Genomic DNA, 26,894 nt, shown 5'->3' with positions numbered 1-26,894 from the left:
AATGTGAGAATAGACTACTTTTCTACAAGCAGGCTGGATAAATTTCTGAAATCTAAGGTAGTCTGTGGGTGGGTAGACATCAGTGGGGGGCCGAGAAGGGGAGGTCCTGTTCAAGATTTGCAAGATTTCTTTGCTTCTGATACCCTCATAGGACAGGTATGTCCCTCTCGTTCTACCTGAATTTCTGTTCTTCCAAGATAAAAAGTGTGGCTCAATTATTAAGAACCTGGGCCCTGGAGTCAGAAAGGTCTGGGTTTCATTAATTCCTAGGATCTGCCACTTACTAATTGTATTAGCTGAGTATGTAACTTTAATTTTCTAAGCTTTGTTTTCCTAACATGTAAAGTGGGAATAATAATAGTTCCTGCCTTGGAGTGTTATTATATTCAAGCAAATAACAAGGTACCTAACATAAATATAGTCAACATGTTTATTATTATTTAAAAATTTTATAGTCTAAGCATAAAAATAACACAAAAATGAATAGAAATACTTATTTACCTTTTATACAATCAAGGGTAAATATATATATATATATATATATATATATATATATACATACATACATGCACACATACTTACAATTTTTAAAATCTTCGTTGGTACTGCTGAAGAGCAACCATTCTGGTGAGGTTTAAATAATACAGGGAGAGCAATCTGCATGATGTCAACACAGAGGCCAAAGACAGAAGAGAAAACAGTTCTAATCATTACAGAGGAGAATGTGTGAGGCCTGTGGCCCCTCTGCCTCCAGTTCGTAGCCATCACCTCACATGTCAGAGAGGCCTCCGAGGACCTGCTGTGTGAGCACTGAATAAATCTACACCGAAGAGTGGAGAGGCTATTTTATCATAATAAAGTTTAAGCCCTGTTCAAGTAACCTACATTCTGCCAGACCCCATTTTCTCACGACTGCATAACCTTTCACAGCATTGTCTGAGGATTACCATTTTAAGGCTCCATGGAATATTCTGTCAAGTCTGTGGCATGTGGATTAGCAAGGAAACTCTAGATTGAAGAACTGCCAGAAGGCCATTCCCTTGCATTCTGGACAATATCAGAGATTTTACAATATTGTCATCAAAGATTTCTGTACTTAAAAATTCATGGGATTTCCCTCCAGATTTTTCACGATATGCGATAATTTTCTTTCATGGACTTTTTCTGTCTCTTCTAGTTATGAGTTTGCCCCTGCATTTCTCATCTATTAAAAATTCACACCTTGAGGAGTGTAGAACCTATTCACAAGAAGGTCATGGACCAGAAGTGGCTCCTGCAGGTTGCAGAAGAAAAGGCTGGTCTCTCTGCTCCTCCTTCACTGTCTGCACATGGAGCCTGTGAGTTAATAGGAGGAGAGCTCAATGTTGGGACCATTTCACTCTTTGATATGCTAAGATTTGTTATGTAGGAATGGTGGGACTTACGTTGAAGTAGAAAAATTTCTCAAATGAGAGTGAATCCACAACAGTGCTTATCTTATATATTCCAGATATTCAATAAATATTTCCTGAATAGACTAATGAATAATGAATGATTCATGGAGTCTTGCCTCCAATTTTCCCTGGTGTCTGAGGTTCCTCATCTGCATGGAGTTTGACAAGACCAGAGTTACACAAAATATTTTTGGGGTGAGAAAGTTCTCCGCTCCTATCCCACATGATAACAGATGAAAATAAATTGGCCAAGCCACTAGCCCCTGACCAGGATGTGCTCAGTCCTGGCACCAAATACTCAATTTTCATAATACAGTGACATTCCTCTGGGTATCTCTGTTCAGACAAGAGGCTGGCCAGTTGTTGGGAAAGCAATGGTTGTCAGCAAGGAGCAAGGATGAAGAGAGATAAGAGACCATGTTTTTCTCCCCAGGGGAAAGGTCTTTGAGGAGCCAGGCACTGTGTAGGGCATTAGTCCGGAGTGCTGGGACTCAGCAAAGGGCTTACTTAAGTCCCAGCAGGAACCTGAGGCAGAGGGCCAGGCCAGGTGGACCAGGCCCGGAATACAGAGGAAAGGAGGGGACTACCATTTGGTCAGGCCCCAGGTACCCAGCACTCACACCAGGCATACCAGATTCTAAATTCATGGCAAAACAGCTATTTTTGGACCCCTCCTGCGAGTAAAGCCACGACTTCTCACATTCAGCCTGCTTTGGTCCGGGAAGTCGGAGGAGGTTTCTGCAGGTGGAAAAGCACAGCTGAAAAGGAAGAGAGAAACCGGCTTTGACAGATACAGAATAGTATCCTTTCTGTAGTGTGCATTTGAAGTGCCATTTTAGGAAAGTCCATTTGAGGGCAACTGCATGGACGGAGAGATGGAGGTGAAATAGACAATATCATCTTCCATCTGGATAGCAGCACAGGCTACACTGACACTTGCGAAGTCACCTGCTGGGGATTTATGTCAGTGCATCCCCCTCTATCCCCTTAAAAAAGGTAAAGAAATAAATAGAGTAGAGAGGGTTTTTAAAAAATGTTATTTTATTTCAGATCTAAGATATGCCCATAAAGTCTAGAAGGATTATGTTACAGCAGATTATGTCTTAGTTTTTCAGAGTCTGAAAAGTTGGATCCACCTGGACAAGGTGCAACAAATTAATAAACAGATAGAAGTAAAATGAGATTCTAAATTTTAACATTAACTTTTATCATCATACATTAGTGGGTCATTAAATCTCAACCAAAGAAAAGAGCCCCCATCTCAGAGGCAGCCGGGAAAGTCTTCCCTTGTGTGAGGACAACTGAGGTACAAGACAAGTTACCTTTCAGCTAGGCTCAAATCTTAGACACCTGGGGACATTTCTCAAGCTGGAAGCTACTTTAATGGAGCCACTGAACACAGGAGCAAGGATGTCCTTGAGGTTTGTTTTTAGTATTGTCAACTGTGGCTGGAGGGTGTGCCTAATGCTGGCAACCCCTAATCTCAGATGCTGGTGGGAGGTGAGGGGAATACCAGCCTTGTCCAGTGTTCTTTAGAGGCCTCAGGCCTGAGGTGGCCTGAGGCTAGGGGCATGGCAGCCTGAGTCCTAACTGAGGCTGATCAGCTACTCATTTTTTTCCCCCTCTCTCTGTATTAGTCAGTTGAGGCTGCGGTAAGAAGATACAACTGACTGGGTGGCTTCAACCACATACATCTTTTTTCTCACAGTTGGGGCTCAGGAGTCCAAGATCAAGGTGCTAGCAGATTCAGGTCCTGGGAGAGTTCTGTTCCTGGCTCACAGATACCTGCCTTCTCACTTTGTCCTTGTGAGGCCTTTCCTCTGTGTGCGTGCCTACAGGGAAAGCACTCTGGTGTCCCTTCCTCTTCTTATAAGGACACCAGTCCTGCTGGGTTAGGGCCCCACTCAGTGACCTCTTTTAATGTTAATTACCTCTTTAAAGATCCTGTCTTTGAACACCATCTCATTGGGCGTTAGGACTCCAACATGTGATTGGGCGGGGGCACAACTCAGTCTGTCACAGTCTCTGATGATTTTGTTTGTGCAGAGGCGGGTGGGAGATGACAGCTGTGGCGAACTAAAACTTAATTCTAATGGAATACGTCCCAAGATGGAACTTCAAGGCAAAAGTAGTAATGACATACATGTACACTTATACTTTTCTCAAAGCACCATCATATAGATTTTTTACTTTATTTTTATGACAACCATAAGAGGTAAATTGGAAAAATATTATTATCTCTGTTTTCCAGGCAAGAAACCTTAGCAGGTGACAGGAAGGGCATAAAACCTTGGTTAGTTTGAGAGCTCAGAGGAGCTGGGGTCTCCATGCGGACCCCACCGTAGATGACACAGCCTTGTGCACATCACTTGCCTTTTCTCTGCCAGCTTCCAGTAAATCATTTTTCAGATGCCCCACACTGACGCAGCAGGACAAACATCTAGCGCAATCTCAGGCTCTGCGGTTATTTAAAATAAGTGATATGAAGTCATGCCCCAAAAGGTTGAGGCTCTGTAAGTTATTTCATTCTTGGTATAATTTCACTCTCAAACTATTTTCTGGGAACAGTTCCTCAAGTAAATGGAGCAAAAATACCCTGGAGGAAGATAAAAAACTTTAGGGTGAGATCTATTGCATTTTTCTTAAAGTAAAAATGAGCAAAGTTCAGGCAGAAAAAGGGAAATTGAGCACCTGCGATGAGGAGAGAAGGTTTCTTGTATGGGGTCTTCCGTTGATCCGGGTTCTAGTCAGGGCCTATGCCAATAGGATATGGTTTGGAAATTCCCAAAGCTAAGGGGCACCTTCTCTGGGGTTTTAAGGGAGATGCATCTGTGAAAACAGCTGCTTTCAAGTTTTTTTCTAAGCTCAAATCAGCATTATCAGTTCATCCCCTCTCCTCTGCCCCCCTTCATTTCCTTGATCATTGAGGATTATTTGTGCATAAACACGTGTGGATGCTGGGGAAAAGAACAAGGGAGGCCAACCAGCGGTTGTCTGGATGCATGCCGCAGTGGCAACAGGAGGCTCTTCGGCTGCCGGTTCTCTACGCAGTGACCCCATATCCCAGTCCTGCATACTCTGCTGGTGATAACGGGTGGGACTGATGTCCTCCTTACACTGGGTCCTGTTCCCCTTCCTTATCTTTTGTTGTGATTTATTTTGCTTTGCTTTTATTCTTTTGCTCTTAGTAAGAATATTTGGCCACCTGCCAGCTTAGGGATAATTTACCAGCGTAAACATGCAGGGTACTGAAAATTCACACTTGACGAGATCGCATTGACAGGTTTAGGAGAAGTGCATGTTGTGATGATCACAATACAGTCCTATGTTACATGGATACATATCTATGGATTGGTCCTGGGCGGAGGAATCCACTGCAAGGAGAATGGAACTATATTGTAAATCAAATCCATAGCTGTGGTTACTCTTTAATTAATAGTACTCACCAGACCTACAATATCCTTGGTAATTACATTTCACATAAATCGCTACTCTACCTAGAAGCCTGCTCAAAAGTGGTCCATTTATATTACCCACTTAAGTGCTGGACATATTAAAACTCAGGGGAAACAAGATGAATGAAAAATAAATCTATTTACTGATTATCTGCTATGGGCCAGCTCTCTTTCTAGCTACCTATTGTACATTCATTACTTCAAATTATGCTCACATCCATTCTGGCAGCTGAGCACCCTCTTCCTCATTTCACCAAAGAGGAAACTGAAACTTAGATGGACCTAACATTGTGCTCAAAAATACGCACTGCAGAGCTAGGACTGAAACCAAGGACCTGTGACCGCCAACGCCCATCATTCTGACCAGATGGTACACAATTGCCCCCGAAGTGCTTCACTGCCTTCCCGGTGCAGGGTTCACCGGCCTGTGGTCGCTCCACCAAGGGGAACCCTAACATCCCAACTGCTTTGGACAAGCAGTTTATTAACGCTAACTCCCCCAACTGTTTTCAGAATATGGGTAACCTCTGTTCGCTGTTCCTGCAATGCAAATGAAGTAATTAATCTGTAAAAGGCTTTGAAAAGCAAGTTGTAATTAAAATTTCAGACAAGCTGTGTAATACAGTGGTACTCTTATCCCAGCGCGGTGATCAGTGGGAAATGGCTGTCCTGGAGTTGCAGATAAACTCTGGGTCGGACAGCAGAATTGAAGCCCATTATCAACTTGGAGAAAATGCGCTGTTCATTACCAGGAAGATGGCAGTTTGATTCTATCTGTCCTGCAACCTACTTTTTAAAAACATTTTAAAATAACTTGCTACACAAACACATAATACTATCGATGGAATGCAAAAAGAAAGGGAAGAAAATGACCCACAATCCTGATTCATTCTTTAAAAATCTATTTTCACTTCTCTCTATTCCCTTCTAGTTTGGCTCCATTTATATAATTTTACGCTGTTAAAATCTAGCAGAAGTATAATTTTGTATTCTACTTATGCTTTTTCAATAGACATTAGAGCAGATGTTTTTCCACATTGTTCCCGAATCTTCCACTGCCGAGCTGTGGCATGGTGGGGCCCGCTTCCAGCCAAGGGCAGGCTCCGGGCAGTATCCAGGCCCCAGCAGGGCAATGGAAAAGGCGCTCGGGAGGATCACTTGTTTCTTTTGCTTCCCATTATTTTTGATACGTGAATGTGGAGAAATGTGTCAATAATTGATTCATTTTAACTCTTGTGAAATAGTTCTAAGTATGAATACACCACAGTTTACCCACAACCAGGGAAAAATCTGAGCAGATGGGTAGGGATGACTCTGCCAAGGGAAATGATTCAAAACTCAACACCTGGAGTAAGGATTCAATACTCAACACCTGGTGTCTTTGAAAGCTTTCTGCAAGGGTGTCGCTGTGGAGTTGAGGGAGAAAAAGGAGCATCTAGTAAGCAAGCCAGATTGTGTATGGTATAAAATAGGCATCTGGCTTTATTTTTTCATCTAGATAGTTGGTTTCACACCATCTATTACCTTCTGCTCTGGGATGCCATCTCTGTCATATATTAGTTTTCCTTATTAGGTACAGATGTGTCAGAACTGCATACTCTCTGTTCTGCTGGTGCATTTGTCTCTTCAAGCTCCAAAACCATGCCTGTCCTCATTAGTAGAGCTTTGTAATAAGCCTTAATAGCTGGCACAAAAAGTCCCCCCAAACATTGTTTCTCAAAATTACCTTAGCTTTTTGTTTGTTTGGTTTTGATCCTTTGTTCTTTCACAGTAGTCTAGATTCATGTGAATAGGAAAATCGCTTGCCTCACTCTTCTGATTCTCATACCTCCTACTTCTTTACATTGTCTAATAAATTGCCCAGGACCTTCTTTTTAATATGGAAAACATTGTCAGTAGTGAACACCTTCATGTTAAGACTGCATTTATAGTTTGAACATTAAGTATAATACTTGATGTAAGTTTTTAGTGAATATTAGCAGATTAAAGACATTCTTTCTATTTTTAGTTTTCTTAGAGATTTTTTTAAAAAGTAGACATGGATGTTGAATTGTATTGAATGTCATTTATTTATTATGATTACTATATGAAATTTTAAAAATCCATATTACTATAATTTGTGAAGTTTATTAGAGTTTCATAATTGGGCTCACAAAAGCAGAAGTGAAACAGTACAATGCTCACAATTTAAGAAACAACCGATAATCCACTGGTATGGTTCTTATTTTCCTGAATAATTTTACAAGTTATTGGAAATAATTATTACAAATAATTGGAAAAAATGGTGAAACATTGCATTTTTTAAAATATTCAATTGAAGTAATTTAAGATGAGAAAAAATGTATCATTTACAATGGCTTAGGGATGACAATATTAACTCCATTAGTTACTTATAAGAAGAGATTAATCATTGGAGTGGGAAAAGGCAGCATCTCCCAATCACATGTCTTATCACTTGTCACATGGCCATCAAGTCATCACCACAGTGAGTCACTATTTCTAATAGCAAGATGCCCTATCACTCAGGTATATTGAGGTGAAGAAATATTGAAGGTCACATTTTTATTTTTATCTTTTTATTACATAATCTTTATTATAATTTTTCCATTACCATTTAGTCCTCTTATACTACCCTCCCCCCAGCAGTTACTACACTGTTGTCCATGTCCATGAGTCCTTCCTTTTTGCTCAATCCCTCCACCCCCTTACCTCCACTAGCCATCATCTGTTCTCCATCTATGGGTCTGTCTCTGTACTTCTTGTTAGTTCAGTTTGTTCATTAGATTCCACATATGAGTGAAATCATATGGTATTTGTCTTTCTCTCACTGGTTTATTTAACTAAGCATAATGATCTCCAGCTTCAACCATACTGTTGCAAAGGGTAGAATTTTCTTTTTTAAGGCCAAGTAGTATTCCATTGTGTAAATATCCCACAGTTGTTTTATCCACTCCTCTATTGATGGACACTTGGCTACTTCCATATCTTGGCAATTGTAAATAACACTGCAATGAACATAGGGCTGCTTATGTTCTTTCTAATTAGTGTTTTGGGTTCCTTCAGATATATTCCCAGAAGTGGGATTGCTAGGTCAAAGGCAGATCCATTTTTAACTTTTTGAGGTATCTCCATACTGTTTTCCACTGCGGCTGCACCAGTCTCCATTCCCACCAACAGTGCAAAACTGTTCCCCTTTCTCCACATCCCTGCCAGCACTTGTTTGTTGATTTATTGATGGTAGCCATTCTGACAGGTGCGAGGTAATATCTCATTGTAGTTTTTATTTGCATTTTTCTGATGCTTAGTGACATTGACCATCTTTTCATATGTCTATTGGCCACCTGTATGTCCTCTTTGGAGAGTGTGTATTCAGGTCCTCTGCCCATTTTTTAATTGAGTTGTTTGTTTTTTTTTGGTGTTGAGTTTTGTAAGTATTTTATAAATTTTGGACATTGATCCCTTATCACATATATCAATGGATATGTCCTCCCGATTCTGTGGGTTGTCTTTTTATTTTGTTGATGATTTCCTTTGCTGTACAAAACCTTTTTAGTTTGATGAAGTCCCATTTGCTTATTTTTTTCTTCTGTTTCCCTTGCCTGGGGAGATACTTCTGATAAAAAATTTCTATGAGCAATGTCTGAGATTTTGCTGACTGTGTTTGAAGATCACATTTTTAAATGAAACAGGAATAATAGCTGAAATACTAGAATGTGTAATAATGTAAAATTTGACTTCCAATACTGAGTCAAAAAATAGTTATCTATATTTAATTGCATATTTAAATAACTCAAAATCTACATGTTGGTAATAAAATCTATACAAAGTTCTCCCAAAAGAAATGATTTGCTGAAAGACTTGCATCCCATCTACTTAGAACTGGAGTATAGAAAGGTGTCCAATAAAAAGTCTGTCATAATGATTGGAGTATTTTATATAAAATGCAACATTCCCTGATGTGTCTGTGGAAAATCTGTGTAGAAATGATGTTTGTTCTTACAACTTTCTTTGATCCTGTTTCAGGATCTACTAGGCTTGCTATTTACTTCCAAGAATTTTATATCAAACAAGAGTGTCATTACCCATCAACATCTATGAGAGCCTTTGTAAGTTTCTATGTTAGAACTTGGAAAGATTGAAATTATTCTTCTGCCTGAAACACAATTCTAGCACTTCCAGTGTGGCCTTCATCATATAGGTGACATAGCAAATGCCAGCAAAACTGGAGACAGGCAGAAAAAGTTATTACCACAAGTAACATGTTTCAGCTAAGGCTTTGAGATGTTCTTGGAAAACAGCCCTTAACTCTTCTCACCTTTGGAACTAGTCCAACATCCAGAAAGCTACAGTTGGAGAAACAAAACCACTCAGAAAAAAAGTAGACCTGCTCTATTTGTTACTTAGATGTCAAAGACTATAGTTTCCATACCAAAATTGTCATACATAATCTGATAAATATAAATGAACTCAGAGGCTCATAAGAAAATATCTGAAGCCCAAACCAACCCAAAAAATCAAGTGACTTTACATACTATGGTGAGAATACAGCATTGTTATAGAGTTTTAGTTCTTTCTCTGCTTGGTTCTGAACTTTTAACCTATTCACTATCTTTGATTTAAATGGTGAGCACTTTAGGGAAGTATCTTACTTTTAACAGCCTATAAAGTACTATGCAAACTTACATAAGAAAATGTATACATCTATTTCTGAGGGTTAAACTGAGGGCAGTTTTGCAATATGTTCTAAGTACCTCCTCCCATCCTGTGGCTGTTTAATAGAAACAGTCTTGTACAGGGACATTTCCAAATAAATACCAAATGAACTTGGGAAAAAGGTTAAACATAAATAGTTACTGGAGAACATAAATTTAACAACACTGACACTGTGAAGACTTATGTGCTCCAAAATCATGATAGTTGAAAATACCAACATGAAAAAGTAGAGCAGGGCCCTGGCTGGTGGGGCTCAGGGTATTGAGGGCTGACCTGTGAAGCAAAGGGTCGCTGCTTCAATTCCTAGTTAGGGCACAGGCCTGGGTTTCGGGCCAGGTTGCCAGTAGGGGGTGTGCAAGGCAACCACACACTGATGTTTCTCTCCCTCTCTTCTTCTAGTCCCCCCTCTCTAAAAAAAATAAATAAAATCTTTAAAAATGTGAAGAGTAGAGCAGACTACTGTCTGAACTTGTTAGGTTTTTTTCACCATTTTCCTTTTTTCATTTTCAAATTATTTTTAGAAATTGAATTATGAAAAGTAAGAATAAAATAAACATTGTTTATCATATAGAAATTTTGAAATTTTATCAACGTGTAATTCCATTTTTGTTTTTTAAAGAAACAATGAACTGCAAATATAATGAAAATCCATTTTAATTTCTTCTTCTCAATACTCTACCTCCCAGTCAACACTGCTTTTCTCTTGCCTGCCTTTTTTGTCTTTTTTCTACTAAGAGCTGGGGCCTGGGGTGTAGAATGTGGGCAAGGGTCTTCTCCGGTGGGTGAATAGTGAAAGACATTCTGTAAGAGTTGAGTCAGAGAAGGGATTTGTTAAGAGAATAGGTGCAGGTGTAGAATTTGGAGGTACTGAAAAGAGAGCAAGCCTTTTCACAAATGAAGCAGGTTTTCTTTTGCTTTCTTTTATGCTTTCCTATTTTTATATGTTGTCATTTGCTAAGGCTCTAAGCCATGTGTATGCTTCTTTAAATAAATCTTGCAAGAGAAAAGCCTAGTATGTCAAAAATCACCAGGCATTGATGCCTGTCTGTGAAATATAATCATGCGCTAATCATGGAGTATAGATTTGCTTTCTTCCCCAAGGCAAGATGCTCCCTGGCACCTGTGGAGGTGAGGCCCAGCATGAATGATCTGTTTTTGACAGTCTTTTCATACGTGAAAGCTCATTGACAAGTCACCTAGGCACACAATTTAACAATCTCAGCTGGCATTTGTGTTGGCTGTGGAATTGTCAGCCCAGAAGACGCAGAGGTACTTCTTCCACCACACCAAAGTTTGTTGCTGCCCTGAAAAGTCTAACTGTGTTAGCTAATATAGTATCACTGACCACATATGGGTATTTAAATTGAAATTAATTGAAATTAAAAATCTGGTTCCTTAGTCACACTAGTTACATTTCAAACACTCACTAGCCATATGTGACCAGTGGCTACCACATTGGACAGCATGGATGTGGAACATTCCCACCACTGCAGAGAACTACTGGGTAGCACTGAGCCAGGATGCAGCAGCTCGTGCCGTTCTCTTCCATGTGATTAAGAGTCCTCTGCATGCACAGTTCTTCATGCATATGGGTAGGTCATGGTGACAACAACTCTTCTGGGCTTTGGGGCCTCTAATACTGTAACACACAATCTCTCACTTACCAGAGATAAAAAATGTAAAGGGCTGGCACATTAGTTGGCACACAGTAGGTGCTCAACAAGAGTTAGCTCCCGTATCTACCAGTCCCAACTAGGAAAGAGAATCCACATGGGTAATTTAATATAAAGGATCCTTAATAAGGTATAATTTTGTTAACTAATTAAATGAGAGATCATGGAGACAGCAACTCTGGGAAGGAGTTCTTACTGCTAGGATTGTGAGAACTGTGGTAGAGATTGGAGTTTCTAATTCTTAGAAATGTGGAGGAAGGCCAGTCTGGTGGGAGACAAGTGAAAAGCAGACCAGAGAGGACCGGAATGAGGAGGAGAGCAAGAGGGCAAGGACTGGGGAATGTGGAAGAAGGCTAAGGGCTAACTTGGCTAAAATAACTAAAAGGCTTTTTAAAATATGGATGCATAATATTTAATTTTGAATGTTTACAGTTATAGATGTAAATCCCCATGACATTGGTAAGTTCACTGCCAATGATATTTGTGCATGGGAGTTGTTTATTTGTCTTGGTGAAAATTAAAGAGTCTGTTCTGATATGTGGATCAATAACAAGGACTTTTTTGGTCCCCTCAATCCTTGACTTGTATTTAATTTGGGGGTATATTTTGGTGAGAGATGGGGCATGAGCTAGGAAATATGGAAAAGACTGGTAGGGTGGCGGGACACCCTATGTGGTCTCTTTATAAGACAGAACTAGGAGCCCTCTGAGAGGAGGTCAGCCCAAGGACAGGAGTCAAGCTGACCTAAATAATAGCCTTTCATTATCAGGGCCAAGTGATATATGTGTGTGTGTTTTGGGATAGAGTGTCATTTAATAAAAATAATGTAGCTATAATTTGCTAAGTACCTGATACTATATTGAACCTCACTGCAACTTTGTATATATGTATATAAATATATACCCACATGTATAATATATAAAATAATATACATCTCTCCAAGGTTATCCCGTTAGGACTAGGATTTGAACAGACCCAGGTATGTATGATTCCAAAGAGAAACTTGTGTTACAACACCTGCACGATGACGCCTGTTTCTGGGATCCGTTCTTGAGGGTGACAGCCAGACTAGAAAGCGATGTGCTCTAGATGATAACACGGCCCCACTTTAAACCCCAATTGGTATGGCCTCTAATATTTCATTAACCCAACAAACCCTTTTTCCTACCTATTGCAGAACAAGATCTTGTTTTAAAAAATAATAACATCAACTGGTTTGCTTAAAAATAGCAACAATAACCAAAAACGAATAAAGAAGTTTGTTCCATGGTTTGTTGACTGTTGTAGGAGAGGCTTAGTGTTCATCACCTCCCAGGCCATTTTCTGCTGTGGGCTTGAAACCTTTACTTTACTATGTTCTTGGAATGGTTCTGCCCTCCTGCCTAGAGGTGTTTCCTCTTCCAGCGAACCATATGGTGGCTGTTTGGCTGGCCTGCTGCTGTCCGTCCTCTGCACATGGCCAGGAAGGCAGTGTTCTTGCAAAGGGACAGTGAGGAGACCTTTTTATGCTTCTCTTTCCAGCTCGTTAGCATTTAGTTATATTATACACTATATTATACACATGGAATGTATAGTTTTGGCTATACTGTATATAAATATTTATCTATATCCTACATATAGTGAGAGGATATGGGTTCACTTATTTAGGATTTTTAGAAATAAGGATTGTGTTTATACCTCAAAGAAATAAAATGCCTCTCCTCTCCTGATTCTATAATTCTGTGTGGGAAAAATAGTTCTGAAACAAAGAGAGAAAACCAATGAAGCATGTTCTTAACTAGGTATTGAGTTTTGAGGCTCCCGGTTATCTCTCTTATTCAGCAGACATTGATTAGATATATGCTATAATAAATTACTTATTAAATTTCTACTATGCAACAGGCACTCAAAACAACTCTTTAAAGAAGATGGCATTATTCCTATTTTACAGTTTAAGAAACTGAGGCTCAAATAATTTACATAATTTATTCAATCTAGTGCAGTTAACAAGAAGGAGGGGCCAGATTTGAACTGCTGTCTGGATGACTCCAAATATGATATTCTCTCTGCCTGGCAGCCTTTCTTTTGCCAGGCACTGAGTGAGGTGGGTCACAAAGATGAATCCTCACAGGACACACAGCCTGGTGGGGAAGGTAGAACATGGAAACCTCCACTGTTATATTTTCTTCTTTGTTGGTTTGGTGTTTTTTTCTACATAGTACTTCAGAAGGTCAGCTGGAAAAGACACGCCACATGACTTCCATACCATTCCCTCTCAGAAGGGATGACCCATGCAAACTAGCAGAAGTGGTATTTTGGACATAGTAGACCAAATGGGATAAACCTCTTTTCCACTCTCAATCCTCAAGTTTTGTTTTTAAATGTGATCTTGCCCCCTGGCGGTTTGCCAGCTGCAATCTGTACACTAGAGAAGAAGCAATTGAGTGTTTCAAAAAACAAACACACAGACACACTCAGGAGGGTGTATTAGAGTAGGGGCTGTTTCCTTTTGGCCGGTGACCAAGGGAAAGCTGGAGACATGCTCGAGATCAGCTCTAACGCTGGGGGTAGAAAAGCAAAAGCAAGCCGTTCCAGGCACGTAGCAGGTGACTCTAATTCAGAGTCAGAGTTCTACAAGCCAGGCCTCATTCCATTAAAACTATGAAATACCCTCTTCACCCGAGTGGTTGGGAGCCAGCCCTGTCCTGATGATTTCACTTGAGAGGTGTTGTCCTGAATTAAGGAAGAGCTCAGGAGGACAGACGCTGGCCAGCTTTGGACAAGGCTTCTCTTGGGGACAATTCTAATGTTGACTTGTCAATACATGCTGTGGGATTCTGTATATAATGTATACACACAATTATATATCTATGCATATATATATTTATATATATATATATATACACACACACAATTAAAACTTTTTAAGTTAATTTTTAAAATTAGGTGTGCATTGGTAGTGTTCTGGGCACTGCACTAAGCATATTGCTCACGTAATTTCAGTGACTCTCCACAGGGTCTCTAATGAGGGTGTTATTACTACTGTCCTCATTTTTACACATGCAGAAATTGAAGCTTATGGTAACTAATGTGCCACAACCTCCTCAGCTGTAAGTGGTTAAGTCAGAACCACTTTATCTACATTCATAGCTCATGTTCTCATTATAAATTATCAGGATTCTGTAAGTAACAATTAAGCCACTCATTAGATTGCAAGATATTAATGTTTGTATCTTCCAGAGCATCTTGCAGAATATTGGCACCTAGTAGGAACTCAGAAAGTTTTATTTTATAATTCATAAATATAAATAAAAATAGACAAGTTATTGCTACTGTTGCCATTGTTAATGTTTATTTATTAATAATATAATAGGAAAAGTCAGATGCCCTGGCAACTATGATAAATTATATCTCATGATTTATAGACCTAGAGGATATTGATTAACAATGTCACATTATTTTCCTGAAGATGAAGAGAAAAGAGCACAGTGAAAACCTACATGGACGATAATAGAAGCATAACACTCTAAGAAGTTGTTATTGGATTTGCAACAAAACTGTCCCAATATATCTTAATGTTTTAAAACTTGGTCAGTAAGAATTAATTAAAACAATGATCACCTCTGCTCACTTGGCAGAAGTGATAATTTTGCAGTGTAATGTCTTACTACATTTTATAGAATATATATTAGTAGCATGGGAGGCTTACACACTTGTTTTTATGCCTGGAGTTAGTTGTGAGTTGTGAAATCTGTTGCCTGGATCCAATCTATGTATTCCCAAAGGAGCTGGGAGTGAAGAGGCAGAACAGCCTAACTTCCATGTGTAAGGTAGTAGCAGAAATGTGCTTGGAATGAGCAAATAAGCACAACACCACCTGAGGATTCCTGAGTCCACGTGTGCGCTGTGTATATGTGTATATCTGGGTGTTAGATGCTGTGTCATGAAAAACAGGAGTGGCCAGTATTTCTCATGGACACAGACAGTAGAATGGCAATTGCCAGAGGGAATGGGGGTAGGGGGAGGTTGAAGAGGGTAAAGGAGAGATAAATGGTGATGGAAGGAGACCTAGCCTGGGATAGTAAACACATGGTACAATATACAGATGATGTAGAATTGTGTGCCTGAAACCTGTATAATTTCATTAACCAATGTCACTTCAATAAATTTATTTAAAAATGTAGATATTTTGGATAACAGGAATTAAAATAAAGGAGATATGACATGCAAAATTCAATTTGGGGATTGAGGGGTGCCTGTAAAACAAGCAGTCATCTTTTATAGGTGACTAAAACTGAGATGGCCTATAAGTAATTAGACAAGAATCAAAGTTACAAGAGAAGCCCTGGCTGGTGTGACTCAGTGAATTGCATGCCAGCCTGCAAAACGAAATGTCACTGGTTTGATTCCCAATCAAGGTACATACCTCAGTTGCAGGCCAGGTCCCCAACTGGGGACCTGCAAGAGGCAACCACACATTGATGTTTTTTTCTTTCTCTCTCTTTCCCTCCCTTTCCTTCTCTCTAAAAATAAAAATAAATAATTAAAAAAAAACACAAAGTCACAAGAGCAGGTACTCCAAAGGAAGCTGATTCTCACATGGGTGACTCTGTATGGGAGGTTCCAGAGCGAGGAGCAGGAAAGATTTATTTATTTACCAACAGCTACTTTTTCCTCCTAAGCTTTGATTGGTAGTCCAATCAGTTTTGGATAAATTGATAGAGCTGCTCTAACAGGTTTTATTATTTGTGAAAAAAATAAAGTTAAAAAATGAAAAGAATTCTTCAATAGGTACAGTTTTGAACCTATTTGCTTAAATCACTTCATGTTTACTTTGGAATAATGCTGCTACTTATTTTATCTCCCCTTTTGGTTGTAAGAATAAAACTTCACTATCTTTCTAGGTAAGTGCTGTTTCTCCTTGCCCCCACATCAGCACTGGTGTCAAATCCCCTCCAAAATGGGCAATTACACTAATGCATCATAACTGCTTCTGAGAGGCAGCCAATTAGCAGTAGCTCCAGCTTCTGAAAAGCCAATCAGCAGGAGTTGTACTCCAGTGACCAGGCTTCTGAGCTTACAGGCCAGCAAACCTATAAACAGCCTCTTCTGGAAGTCCACACTTCTGGTCTCCACACTTCCCGACACCCTACATTTGCTTTGATAATCTGTGCCCCTTCCTTCCCTAGCAAGCCACAGATTCGGCTTCTTGTTTTAGATTCTATAGTTGGGGTCTGCTCCTTCCTCCAATTGCTAATGGCAAGTGACTTTACTAATAAGGGGTTTCAGGAAAGAGAGTCCAGCTCTTTCTTTTTATTTACCAAAATTCGGTCCTGGCATAAAACTTGCCTCAACATTAACACCAGAGCATGGTGTGTGCCTATTAAATTACTATTTACTAGTCTGTATTCACTGTTTCCAAAAATGTGATTCATGTACTACTGATGGTCAGGGGGATCATTTTGCAGGTTCACAGGTAAACTTACATTTTTCAGTATGTGTATACAATCTTTAACATGGATTTGAAAAATGTAAAACTAACATCTAAAGGCAGTGATTTCAGAAATGTTATTGCTTACATCTAAGCTAATATAAGATGTAAATTTGAAAACTGAATCAGTTTAAACTACTGAATAAACAATAAAGATGGTTGATACAGTAAAAATAATCATGTTAGTGTGCAAATATTTAAAGTTTGGGAAATATGGCATCACGTATTATGAGCTTTTTGAGAAAAGAGACTAGCCCTACCACTTTTGCCTGATACAATGTCAAGTCATAGAATGTGCTTAGTGACTATTTGTCAACTTAATGGATAGAATTCCAGACAAACCTCAGGGTGATCAAGAATAATCACATCAGGAGCAACTGTAATATCAGAATGTGATGGCCACAGGAGGTAAGGATAAAGGTATAGCTCAGTATGGTGCCCTTCAAAAAGACTGTCTTGGGTGTTTATGCCTAGAATAAACTTCTCATTCAGACTTCTCTGAAAATCAATAGCATTTATCTTCATTACTCATTTGACATTTAAGCATATTCTCTTTTATATTAACAGAAAGAACTTACAATTGTTTGGCATTTCAGTTCACAAAACAATTTCACATATATTATTGATTAGATTGCTTTAGCAACTCAAAAGGATAGGCAGGGTATGCCTTCCCATTCTATGAGAAAATGAGGGCTCATGGAGGTTAAATGACTTGCTCACCTTGAACAAATATTTATTAAACACTTAGCCTATGCAAGGCTCAAGTAGCTGGACATTCCATAGGAAGCTCATTGGGCTTTTGGTCTTTCACTTTGCAGAGGGTGCTTCAGTGTTGGGTATATTTAAATCCTGGATTTGCTTTGTTCTATAATTTCTCTGATAATATGTCAAGAGTAGAATTAAAATCTTTAACTCCATAGAAACACTTCAAATGTAGGGAAATGCTCTGTCTTTTGGGAAAACAGTTTAAATAATAGCAGAACTAATACCTTAAGGCTGTATATAGATAATACTTTTTGAAAATTCCCATTTTGTTTGGGTTTTATCTTGAGAGTTGTTGAACTTTATCAAATACTTTGTCAAATATCATTTATATATCTATACTGGTTATTTCTTCAATTTGTTGATACAGTGAATTCTACTGACAGATTTAACATTTTTAGCCATTGTATTTTATACTACCATCTGCATTCTGTTTGATTATATCTTGATTATAGTTTGTATTTCCATATTTGTTAGTGAGATTGATCTATGAATCTGTTGTCATACTATTTGTGACTAGTATTGATCTTAAAATCAGTGTCATATTTAATCAGTTGAGCAGCCAACCATCTTTATATAAGAGCCACAAAGTAGTAGGGAGACTCTGAAGGACAGGGGCCTTGTTTTATTTACTGTTGCATCCTAGAGCCTGCAATAATGCTGTGTGTTAAGTGTTCCACAATTGTTTGTCTAAGGTATGAAGGAAGAAAGAAGGAAAGGAGGGAGAGTGTGAGAGTCCGCTTTTTAAATGTTTGGGGAAAATCAGCTATAAAGATATCAGCTGGTGTTTTTGATAGAAAATATTAATACTCTTCCAAACTCTCCTATATTGCCTGATCTACTCAAGTTTTCTGATACTTCTTTATTTAACTGCCTTATTAGTATTACATATTTTCTCTAGGCATTTAAATTTGCTGCCATAGAGTTGCAGCAAATATTCTTTTATATTCTTTACTTTTGTAAAATTATATTTTATTGATTATGCTATTATAGTTGTCCACATTTTTCCCCTTTGGCCCCCTCCACCAAGGACCTGCCAGTCCCTCAGGCAATCCCCACACCATTTTTCATGTCCATGGGTCATGCATAGGTTCTTTTGCTATTCCATTTCCTACACAGTCCTTTACATCCCTGTGGCCATTCTGTAACTACCTATTTGTACTTCTTAATCCCCTCACCTCTTCACCCATTCCCCAGTACCTTTCTCCCAACAGACAACCATCAAAATGCTCTCTGTATCCATGATTCTCTCTATTCTTATTATTTGCTTAGCTTGTTTTTCTCAGTCAACTTTCAATAAGTATGTATTTATTGTTCATAATTTTGATCTTTTTTTTAATAAGTCCCTTTAAGCATTTCATATAATCATGGTTTGGTGATGATGAAATCCTTCAACTTTTTCTTGTCTGGGAAGCTCTTTATTTTCCCTTTGGTTCTAAATGATAGCTTTGCTGGGTAGAGCAATCTTGGCTGTAGGTCCCTGCTTTTCATCACTTTGAATATTTCTTGCCAATCCCTTCTAGCCTGCAAAGTTTCTTCGGAGAAATTATTTAACAGTCTTATGGGAATTCTCTTGTAGGTAACTAACCACTTTTCTCTTGCTGCTTTTAAGATTTTCTATTTTTAACCTTTAGTATTTTAATTATGATGTGTCTTATAGTGAGCCTCTTTGCATCCATTTGTTTGGGACTCTCTGTGCTTCCCAGACTTGCTTGTCTATTTTTTTTTTCACCAAATTAAGAAAGTTTTCTTTCATTATTTTTTCAAATAGATTTCCAATTTCTTGCTCTTTCTCTTCTCCTTTTGGCACTCCTGTGATGTGAATGTTGGACTGCTTGAAGTGATCCCAGAGGCTGCTTATACTACCTTCATTTTTTTATTCTTTTTTCTTCTTGTTCTTATTGGTTGTTTATTGCTTCCTTATGTTCCAAATCATTGATTTGATTCTCAGCTTCATCCAGTCTAGTGTTGTTTCCCTGCAAATTGTTCTTTATTTCAATTAGTGTATCCTTTCAGACTGAATCTTTTTTAGGCTGTTGACATCCTCACTAAGTTCCTTGAGCATCCTTATAACCAGTGTTTTGAACTCTGCATCTGATAGATTGCTTTTCTCTATTTTATTTACTTCTTTTTCTGGAATTTGATCTGTTCTTCTATTTGGGCCGTCTTTCTTTGTCTCTTCATTTTGGCAGCCTCTCTGTGTTTGTTTCTATGTATTAAGTACACCTGCTATGACTCCCTGTCTTGGTAGCATGGCCTAATGTAGTAGGTATCCTGGAGGGTCCAGTAGCACAGCCTCCCCTATCACCCAAGCTGGGTTCTTGAGGTATACCCTTCATGTGGACTGAGTACAACCTCCTCTTGTAGTTGAATCTTGGTTGCTGTTGCCAGGTTAATGAGAGGGATTTACCCAGGCCAGTCAGCTGCAAGGACTGGCTGTGATCACTGACTACCAACTTCCACTCTCCATGGAGGATCAGCTGTGCAGGGGCAGGGTAGTGGTACTCCAACCTGCTCTGTAGCTGTGTACTGAGTGTGCTGGCCCTGGGGTTTCCTGGGTGTTGCAGGCCAAGGTCAGCCCCCACCTGTGTTTTGCCCAGAGTGGCCCTTCCTGAGCTATGAAGCAATCTGCAGATGGCTGCTACTTGTGCTGAGCTTGGAGATTCCCAGGTGAAGCTGAGTTGTGATTCTAGGCTGTTTGCTGCTAGTTCCAGGCCTGTAGCCACTAGGAAGAGATACTGGCCTGGGGGCTCACTGATTCTGGTTGTAACTTGTTTGAGGGGATTTGGGAAGTTGTGAAGCATGAGCCAAGACCAGTAATTCATATGAAAAAGCAACTTGTGTAGGCCCATAAGTTGGGTGGGTTGGAGCCACAGGGGAACTTCAAGGTGGGGCAAATAGTATTTCCCAGATTGATGGAGTCTCAGAAATGGTACCAGCCTACCAGCTCTGTGGCTCTGTGGAGGGAGGGTTCAGAAAAAGGACAATGGCCTCTGCCCACCTTTCTTTCCCCCAGCTCTTGCCTTGATGCCAGACACTTCAGTTTTTTCCCTGTATGCCACTGATGCTTTTCAAGCTGCTACTGCAGTGCTGGAACTCAGAGGGAGTGAGTCTGGGTAAGTCTGTGTCTGAGTTCTTTAAGAGGAACTGTTTTGGACTCCAGAAGTTTCTTCCATCGACTCAATTCCCAGTGGTTTTTGCATCCAGAAGTTTTGGGAACTTATCTTCCTGGCACTGGAATACTGGGCAAGGGAGCCTGGTGTAGGGCTGTGACTCCTCTCTCCTGAGATATCCCTCCTGAATTATTATATACCACACATGGATTTGGGACTAGTCCATTCCGTGTCTCCACCCCTCCTACCAGTCTGGATGGATATGGTTTCTTTAATTTCATTGTTGTGAGACTTCCATTCAACTCAATTTCTTCTGCTGGTTCTGAGTGATGGTTGTCTATATTTAAGGTGTAATTTTGATGTGGTATGCTTGGAGGTGAGCCATATTTACCTATGAAGTCATTGCGACCAGAAGTCCCTCTTATATTCTTTAAATTTATTCTGTTCCTAGATGTGGTAATGTCTCCTTTCTCATCCACAACTTTGTAGATTTTTGCCTTTTCTCTCTCTCTCTTTTCCTCACTCCCTTTAATTTGGAATATAAGATGTTTATTTCTTTTAGTCTTGTCAAAGAACTTGCTTTTGTGTTTATGTCTTCTACTATTTTCATTTTGTCTTGTTTTCTAGTCCATTACTTTCAGATTGCATTAAATTAATTCTCTTTTCCTACTCTGTTCTGGTAAGTTTTATTGTTTCACAGTTTAAAAGATGGATGTTAACTTTCCCTAATTTTATTTTTTCTTTTAAAATATAAAGGCATTTATGGTTATAGCTTCTGCCATGAACATTGCTTTTGCTGTTTCCTATAAGTTTTAGTGTAAAAATGTTTTTTCACTTTCATTCTTTCTGGATAGAATGTAATCATAGTTTGATTTTCATTTTACATCAAAGGTTACATAAAAAAGTGATTCATGATTTCAAAGAGGATAAAATTTTACCATTAAACACTTTTCCTTATTTTATTAAATTATTTTCAGAGTGTGGTCTTTATGGTCAAAATTTTTACTGAAGTCATATTTATATCTAAATATGTTATTGATTTTTTATAAATTTCTGTTGATGTAACAAAATATGCTTTATTCCTGAAAGATAAGATTCATCATGCCTATTAATTTTGATTGCATATATTGTTAAATTTCCATATGTCCTTGTTAATATTGTATATATTAAATCAGGCCAACTTTGAAAAAATGTAAATTGAAATATGCCACCATTATTTATTTTTGTAGTTCTTCTTTGTAACTAATAGTTTGTGCTTTATTTCTTAATTTTTGTTTTTGATATCTATAGTTATCTGATTTGGTGTCCCTGACCATTTTTTTTCTACTTTATAAATTATACCTTTTAATAATATATAATATATCTTTACTTCTCTTTAGGGATTTTAATTTTAAAGATGGTCTTTAGTCTGATATTGTCCCCCTTGCTTTGTTTTTTTTATATTATTAGACTTTGCCCCTTTATTTTCAAGCTTTATCACTTCATTTTTAAATCTATCTGGTAAATAGTAGAAAGCCATGATATTTAACTACAGTCTAATATTCTCAGATCTGTTAGTCTTTTATATTTTGCCTCATGACATATTTGATTTTATTCTATGTTCCACACTTCATCATTTATTTTAATTTATTTGTCTTTATGTTTGTTGATATGATTAAGTTGTTAACTGTATCAATTGCTTATTTCCCCTTATTGCATAAGGAGTTGTATTATAATTTTATCTTTCATTAATGGTTAACTTCCTTTTCCATATTATATGTGTATTTATTTAATAGTATATCAGAACAAGATCATAATTCTTCCCCTATTAAAGGTCTTTATTCCTCTACTTCTCTTCCTCTCCTAATAAGATGAGACATCTAGAATATTTTCATCTGGTCAGTGCCATACCCCATCTGCACACCATATGAGTCTTCTGGAATGCTTTTATTTTACTCTTCCTTCTCCCATTCAAACTTGCTCTCTAATAATGTAGTACTTTTAGTTTCATATGAGTTTTCTGGAATGCTTTTATTTTACTCTTCCTTCTCCCATTCAAACTTACTCTCCAATAATGTAGTACTTTTAGTTTCATACAATGATTAAAAGTTTCTTGCAGTGTACCTCTTTTCTTTTAAGGGGTCTTGTTTATCTGTTAATGTACAATTCTCAGGTAGTGCATCATCATTTAATTATATTTAATTATAAATCTATTACCAAATTACTTGTTCAGCAGCTTTGCCTTTTCTTCCATTTTAACTATCACAAGGTTCAGTTTATTGTCTTCTGGTTTGAGTTCTTTAAGAAACACTTAAGTGTTTCTTCGGATAGAGTATGTGCATGAAATAATCTGTGCAAATTAGCATTCTTACCTACTGTCATGGAATAATATCTTGTCATGTATCTAGTCCTGTATTCTAATGTACCTATACATATTATTACAGTATCTTGTAGCTTTGAAAGTGCACAAATTCATTACCAACCTAATTATTTTTCCTTTGTAAATTAACTTGTTTCTTTCTGGATGCATTAAGTATTTTTCTTCATGGTTGGAGTTCAGTGATTTGATAAGGACATGCCAAGATACTGTCTCTCAGGCTCACCTGGAATTTGATGAGCTATTTATAGCAGCTGACCCAGATCTTCTTCAGCTTAGGAAAATTTCCTTCCATCATTTGTTTAATTATTATCTCTTCCATCTATATCTTTTTTCTTTATTTTGGAACATATATTTTTCTCATAGATCTATTTTCCAACATGGAGATATTTATCCTCATATTTCTATATAGTTTTTCCTTTTTTTCTCTATGATTTAACATATTCTTTTACTTGATCCTCCAAGGTACCACTTAAGCATCGATGGTGCTAAGTCTCTCTTTTACTTCATCTATTTGATTTTTAAATTTAAAAAATCGTGTGGTTTTAGTGCCAGGAACTGTGCTGAATGCCATATTTGGATCTCTTTACATGTTCCTCCATTTCTTTTAAATCCAATTTTAAAAGAAGCTGTTCTGTTTCTTTAATAGTCTATTGTGCTTTTTTTTTTTCATTTTGCTCTCTGACTTGTATACCCATTTAACAGGCTGTCCTTTTTCTTTGATCATTTGGACATTGTACGTGGGAGCCCTGCTGAAAGTGCTGGAAAGTGACCAGCCTCTGTCCCATGGCCCATTGTAGGTAGGTACAGCAGACTGTCCATCTTTTCTCTCTCAGTGCTCAAAAGTAGAGAACTTCTTGGCTCTGTGACCTCACTGTGTTTTCCAAATCTCAGAGATGAGTAAAGCCAACTGTTTACCTCCCCTTCAGATTCCTAGGGTCAAGTAAACCCTGAAGTCAGAACTCAATTGACTTTCTCTTCAGGAAGGACTTCTTTCAGTTCTAGGCTTGGGCTTTTGTACCGACCCAAAGGGGACAAAGTAGGTAAACAGGTACTGGCTCATCCCTTCTGGCCCATAAGTGGCTTAGTGGGAGTCAGAGCCCTGAATGGAAGGATGTGGGATGCCTCAAGCCACCACAATTCTCTAATTTTCTTTTTTTTAGGGTAGTATTTTTAAAAACCCTCAGTGTAAATGTAGTACTAGTTCTGCATTTGCCATGAAGTATTAATGGAAGTTTGGACTACTCACTTCTCTTTGGGCCTTCAAGTGCCCATCACTGAAAGGATGAGGCCCCTTCCCTGAGTCTAACATGCCCTCCCTCTTCCAGCTTGCTGGTCGGCTCTGTTGTGTAACTGCCATATATTCAAGTGAGAATTGCCATTCCCTTTATCAACTCTGAGCAAGAAAATTATTTTGGAGTAAAACTTGGCAAAACAAGATTTGGAGCTGCCAACAAATTATTCTACAAGATTTCAAAACATTAAGTTTTCACGTTCACTCTCAAAGTCAAGCCAACTTTGCTTGAAGGAACACCATTGTTTGAGTTGAAAAAAATAAAACCTAAATTGTGGTTATGCATCTGGCATTTCTAATATAAGTATGAAAGCAATAGATTTGCCTGGCTTTTTTTTGCAAAATCACATGGACTGCAAAAGTATATACGCATCTGGAATTTCTTTTCACATTCAAAAGTTAAACTCAAGTTGTAACTGCAAAGATTTGTTCCTTAGAAGTATGAGGGAAAAATGCCTAAGAATTTTTATGGTGCAGTGATAGCTTTTCCCTTTGTTTCACATTGCTCCTTTTAGGTGATGTTGAACCACAGACACTTGTTAAAGAAACCACAAATCTAAGTACCAGGTGTGTCCTCTTAATGCCTCATATGGAGCATTTTAGTAATCTCTTTGGCTTTCCTATGGAGTATCCTTTTTGTTGCCTTCCTGTTCCTTTAGTTCCGAGGTATATGGGCCTTTCAGTTTCTAGCATTAACTTTTTTTGGTTCAAACAGCCATGGATATGGGGTTAGGGGTTTGGAATTTTAAAATTAGAGCCCATGGCCTCAAATACATAGTTATAGATGAGTCAGTCAATTCTACAGCCACTTTGGAGCCCCTTGTACTTATTATGGTTATGTGCATACTCTGTTACCACCATCTTTTAGGTTAGAAGCTTAAGGATGGCATCTATGTGTCTGTCATCTCTGATCCTAAAGGACAGGACCAGCCCTTCATACAACAGATGTTCATTAGCTTGCATCAACTTATTTGAATTATTGTATATTTTCTCTGTACTCACTTATCCTTCTTTATATATCTGAGCACACATGAACTAAGGTTAAATTCCCCCAAATGATTTATAGTTAATTAGACTAATTTCTGTGATGCCCAATCAGAAGGGTGAATGATATAATTCAAAGATCATGGTAAATAGAAATGGCTCTTCCACAAATGTGGTTTTAAAATACTTATTATCACTTCCACTATCACTTCATTATTGAGTATTCTCAAGCATTAACTTTTCTCTAGTGAACAGCTGAAAACTATACAGCAAGTTAAAGAATCAAGCCAAAGTGTGTGACCTGGAATGGACAAAGTGTTTCTTGATTTGAAAGTTTGAGGGTGTTTTGTTTGTTTGTTCATTTTGACTTCCTGATGGCTTAGACTGTAGTTTAAGTGATGGATGGATTGGAATCAGTTGTATGCACTCTAACTATCCCCGCTATTGCTTCTATGCAATTGTGCTAGAGTGGCAAATGAAGGATTAGAGGGTCACTCTCTGGGGGCAGAGAGAAGGCACATCAATCTGTTGCTGCTGCAGGGAAATATGAATGATGCAATGCCTGGGTAGCCAAAGATCACAGCACATTGTCACATTGTTCTTCTAGAGTGAAGGGTCATCTTGAGGAAAAATAACAATAACAGCAACTATTTTGTTTCATCTGTGGCTGCCAAAGAGCCTCTCAGTTCCTTCCCCAACTACCTACACACACAGCAAAATATGGGATCTTAAGAATTATAATAAGCTGTTGATTTTAGATGGCTGTAAAATGGCAGCATGTACCATTTTGTCACAAGCGGCAGAGAATATGTTTGGCAAGAAAGGCTCTTGAACTTAATTCTAGGGGGCTGACATCTTGTGAAATACCCTCCCTCTTTCATTTCTGCTATTGGCTATTGCAGAAGAGAAGTGACAGTTTCCTCCTGTTTTTTGCCCAGTGCAACTCACAGCAATTATGAAGGGTTCGGTGGGTCTGCTACTAGCAGGAATGTTTGCCAAATTAGTGAGTGAGAATTCTGGAAAAGGAATTTTCTGGGGATTTTCAGAAGTAGCAGTTGGATTTGTTTGTTTTATTTTCATTGCCATTCCTCTTGAAGAAAGAAAGAAACAGCAGCCCCTGGAAAAGATCAGGAGGTGGAAGCTTCCCTCTCTCCTCTCCTTCGGTCTGCTGACTTTGGAGCATTTGAGATCAGAGCTGATAAGTGAAGGAGGTGGGAGAGCACTTCTGGTACCTCAGTGATGGTGGGAGAAAAAGAAGAAGACATTTAAGTAGTTTTTAAATTTGTTGTGTTTGGTTTTTAGGCATATCTGTGTACTTGGCCTTAGGTTCAGCTTTCATATATCAATCTTCACATATAGTATTTTAAGGATATTTTGTAAATGCCAAGGCTGTAAAAACTAGTTACAAGCATGAGCACTGGAGGCAAAGACCTGGATTCAATTCCAACTACCATTTAGGCTGATTCCGTTCTCACTCTGCCTGCCACTTATTAACTGAGTTACCTCAGGCAAATTGTTTATAATTCTTAAGTACTATTTTTTCATCTGTAAAATGGAGATAACAATAATACCTATAGTAGGGTTGTGGTAAGAATGTCATTAAATTATGCATGTGCACTTACAGAGCTTTCAGAACTGAGG

The sequence above is a fragment of the Phyllostomus discolor genome, chromosome 3 (assembly GCF_004126475.2).
Source record: "Phyllostomus discolor isolate MPI-MPIP mPhyDis1 chromosome 3, mPhyDis1.pri.v3, whole genome shotgun sequence".
NCBI classification, from domain to species: Eukaryota; Metazoa; Chordata; class Mammalia; order Chiroptera; family Phyllostomidae; genus Phyllostomus; species Phyllostomus discolor.
Note: the sequence above shows the minus strand (reverse complement) of the source record.